At 49.1% G+C, this 4,525-nt stretch overlaps 1 long non-coding RNA gene across 1 annotated transcript; it reads left to right on the top strand.

Moving 5' to 3' along the window:
- The first annotated feature begins 322 nt into the window (after nt 1-322).
- LOC147965512 (uncharacterized) lies at nt 323-3,496 on the top strand. The gene is made up of 3 exons (XR_015607465.1): nt 323-547; nt 1,808-1,882; nt 3,199-3,496. It is a non-coding gene; the product is annotated as an uncharacterized LOC147965512 (long non-coding RNA).
- Nucleotides 3,497-4,525: the final 1,029 nt, after the last annotated feature.

The following is a 4,525-nucleotide window of genomic DNA, read 5'->3' as shown; positions in this document are numbered from 1 at the left end:
AGCAAAAACAATTATTTAAATGCTTTGAAAATATTAAAACATATCAAAACTATTTTATTTAAAGTTTCCAATTTAATGTGGTTGTGGTATAATTAGAACTACCAATTTAGGATCTATTGCAGTAATTAATAAAACTAAATAAACTTAAGAGATAAATGAAAACAGAAAAGAAATAAAAAAGAAAAGAAAAGGAAAACATTAAAAAGACAAGAACAAAGATAAAAGAATTCCCTCAGCCCAACTTTGTCATGGCCCAGCCAGGTCGGCCCACCTATTTGGCCTAAATGGCCCCAGCCGACCGAAACCCTAGCCTCACCCCCCATTTCCCGATCCACTTTCCCCCACGACCCCGCTCCTCCCTCTCTCCCGATCTGGATCGGGGGGCAATGGCGCCCCTCCCCGCAAGCCCGACGTCACGCCTCCCCGGATCCTGTCATTGGACCACGTCGCCACCGCCTGGACCTCGGCGGAGCTGCCCCGCCATCCTCTCCGTTGCTCGTCCCCGTCCTCCTCCCCGAACCCCGCTGCCATTCCCCTACACCGTACGGTGAGGCCAAGCCCCCATCCTCTTCTCTTCCCTGTCCACATACGCACGCGCACGCGCGCGACCATCGCCGCCTCCTGTTACTCGCTTGCCGCGCCCGCTGCCTCCAATCCCACGCCCCCTGACCTCCACCCGTGCTCGGCTTCGGCTAGGCCCGCGTCGGTCAGCTACGCCAGCCGCGCCCGTGGCGGCCCCCCACTGCGCCCTTGGCGCGCGCTGACCGCGCCAACCGTTGTCGTTGCTTCCCCCTCTACTGCTGCATCTGCCGCTGCTGCCGCTCTGTCCCCGCCTCGCCTGGCCGCCCCATGCGCTCCCTGCTCACCTGTCGCGTCTCCGCCGCTCCAGCCTCGCCATGCTCCCCGGAGCTCCTCTGCTCCGCCTCACGGCCGCGCTCTCACTCGGCCCTTGGCCTCGCCCGCAGCCCCCGTGCGCTGCTCCCGCGTCCACCCGCTCTGCCGTAGCCACCCAGCTACCCAACATCGCGGCTGTGCCCGAGCTGCCCGTCCTCGTCGGTGCGCCCCTGCATTCGGGCGACGCCGCGCTCGGGTCGCCCATTAGCGCCCGCCCATCACCCTATAGCCCGCGTCCGTTAAGGCCCTAGGGGCCTATAACAAAGTGGCCCCACCCTGTAGAACGTTTATAAAAAAAGAATTAAAAATATAATAAATAAATAATTAATAATAAAATTAATTAATTAATTAACTAAATAATTAACTTAATTAATCATGTTTAGTTAAACTAATTAAATGTGATTAACCTAAAGTATATAATTAACCTAACTAATCTGTTAGTTAGGGTGATGTGTCTATGACAGACGGGACCCACACGTCAGTTTGACCCAGTCAACCCCCTGTTGACTGCTGACGTCATGCTGACGTCAGCAAACACTATTCTGGATAATGTTGATTTAATTAATTAAATAAATCCTAAAAATGATTTAGATCTTTTAAAACTAATATAAAATAAACCGTAGCTCGGATGGAAAAGCTTTGTACATGAAAGTTGCTCAGAACGACGAGACGAATCCGGATACACAGCCTGTTCGTCCACCACGCATCCCTAGCATAGCGAACATGCAACTTTCCCTCTCCGTTTCATCTGTCCAAAAACGCGAAACACCGAGAATTATTTCCCGGATGTTTCCCCCCTTCGCCGGTATCACCTACTACCGCGTTAGGGCATACCTAGCACCGCGTATTGCCATGTTATACTTTGATCGCTCTGTTATTTACTGTGTTCCCCTCCGTTACTTCTTTCCGGTAGACACCGAGACCGACGCCGCTGCTACCCAGTACGACTACGGTGTTGACGACCCCTCTCTCTTGCCAGAGCAACCAGGCAAGCCCCCCCCCCTTGATCACCAGATATCACCTTCTCTACTCTCTACTGCTTGCATTAGAGTAGTGTAACATGTTACTACTTTATGTTAATCCTATCCTGATGCATAGCCTGTCCTTGCTACTACTATTGTTACCTTTACCTGCAATCCTAATGCTTAGTATAGGATGCTAGTTTATCATCCGTGGCCCTACATTCGTGTCCGTCTGCCATGCTATACTATCGGGCCATGTATATACATGCTATACATGTGGTGATTAAAGTCGAGTCGGCTCGTAGGAGTACCCGCGAGTGATTCTGATGTTGGGGGCTGAAGGGGCAGGTGGCTCCATCCCGGTAGAGGTGGGCCTGAGTTCCCGAAGGCCCCCGACTGTTACTTTGTGGCGGAGCGACAGGGCGGGTTGAGACCACCTAGGAGAGAGGTGGGCCTGGCCCTAGTCAGCGTCCATGGTTATTTCAAAATAACACGCTTAACGAGGTCTTGGTACTTGATCTGAGTCTGGCTACTGGCCTATACGCACTAACCATCTACGCGGGGATAGTTATGGGCACTCGACGTCGTGGTATCAGCCGAAGCCTTCGTGACGTCAGCGACTGAGCGGCGCGCGCCGGGTTGGACCGCGTAACGCAACTTCCTTTGTAATGGAGGTTGCTAGGTCTGCTCTCCGGCCGCGTACGCAACGTGCAGGTGTGCAATGGGTGATCGGCCCAGACCCCTGCGCCATAGGATTTAGACCGGTGTGCTGACCTCTCTGTTGTGCCTAGGTAGGGCTGCGACGTGTTGATCTTCCGAGGCCGGGCATGACCCAGAAAAGTGTGTCCGAACAAAGGGGATCGAGCGTGTAGGGAAATGTGGTGCACCCCTGCAGGGAAGTTAATCTATTCGAATAGCCGTGATCTTCGGTAACAGGATGACTTGGAGTTGTACCTTGACCTTATGACAACTAGAACCGGATACTTAATAAAATACACCCTTCCAGGTTCCAGATACAACCGGTGATCGCTCTCTCACAGGGCGACGAGGGGAGGATCATCGGTTAGGATTATGCTATGCAGTGTTACTTAGTGAACTTACCATCTACTCTCTTCTCCTGCTGCAAGATGGAGGTTACCAGAAGCGTAGTCTTCGAAAGGACTAGCTATCCCCCTCTTATTCAGGCATTCTGCAGTTCAGTCCACATATGATACCCTTATTCCATTTGATACCAATGCATACATATGTAGTGTAGCTCCTTGCTTGCGAGTACTTTGGATGAGTACTCATGGTTGCTTTGCTCCCTCTTTTTCCCCTTTCTATACCTGATTGCTGCGACTAGACATTGGAGTCCAGGAGCCAGACGCCACCGTCGATGACAACTACTACTACTCGGGAGGTGCCTACTACTACGTGCAGCCCGCTGACGACGACCAGGAGTAGTTTAGGAGGATCCCAGGCAAGAGGCATGCGCCTCTTTCGATCTGTATCCCAATTTGTGCTAGCCTTCTTAAGGCAAACTTTTTTAACTTATGTCTGTACTCAAATATTGTTGCTTCCGCTGACTCGTCTATGATAGAGCTATTGTATTCGAGCCTTCGAGGCCCCTGGCTTGTAATATAAAGCTTGTATTATTTTAATTTGTGTCTAGAGTTGTGTTGTGATATCTTCCCGTGAGTCCTTGATCTTGATCGTACACATTTGCGTGTATGATTAGTGTACAGTCAAATCGGGGGCGTCACACCTATGAAGGAATTACTCACTCCCGGTGGGGAGCATCATGGAATTGGAGATGGAGATTGGTTGGTGATGACGAAGAACGAAGATCCCCCTCTCCGGAGCCCCAAACGGACTGTAGATCTGCCCTCCCTAGGAAGAACATGGCTTGGCAGCGGCTCCATCTCATGGATCGCGATAATTCTTTTTCCCTGATTTTTTCTGGAATAATGTGAATTTATAGTATCATGGGGGGTCATCAGCGGGGCCACCAGGTGGGTACAACCCACCTAGGCGCGCCAGGAGAGGGGGGCGCGCCCTGGTGGGTTGTGCCCACCCAGGGCCCCCTCTCTGGTGGGTATTGGCTCAAGAAATTCTTATTATTGGTATAAAAAAATCCTCAAAAAAATTTGTTCCATTCCAAGAACTTTTATTTCTACACAAAAACAACACCATGGTAGTTCTGTTGAAAACAGCGTTAGTCCGGGGTTAGGTTCATTCAAATCATGCAAATTGGAGTCCAAAACAAGAGGAAAAGCGTGAGAAAAAGTAGATACATTGGATACGTATCATGGTCAAGTTGAACTTAGCAATAGAGAAATAAAATTAATTTTGCAAAAGACTATCAATAGGTCCCGCAAGAATTGGTCTAAGAAATTAGATGATGCACTTAGGGCTTATAGAACAACATATAAAAATCCTATGGGTATGTCTCCTTATAAAATGGTTTATGGAAAAGCTTGTCATTTACCTCTTGAGTTAGAACATAAAGCATATTTGGCAATTAAAGAACTCAACTATGATTTCAAACTTGCTGGTGAAAAGTGGTTATTTGATATTAGCTCATTAGATGAATGGAGAACCCAAGCTTATGAAAATGCCAAGTTATTTAAAGAAAATGTTAAAAGATGGCATGATAAAAGAAACCAAAAGCATGAGTTCAAGGTTAGAGA

This window comes from Triticum urartu, chromosome 6A, assembly GCF_056163025.1.
Source record: "Triticum urartu cultivar PI428250 chromosome 6A, HENAU_Tu73, whole genome shotgun sequence".
NCBI classification, from domain to species: domain Eukaryota; kingdom Viridiplantae; phylum Streptophyta; class Magnoliopsida; order Poales; family Poaceae; genus Triticum; species Triticum urartu.
Note: the sequence above shows the minus strand (reverse complement) of the source record. Positions and strands in the feature narration are given on the sequence as shown.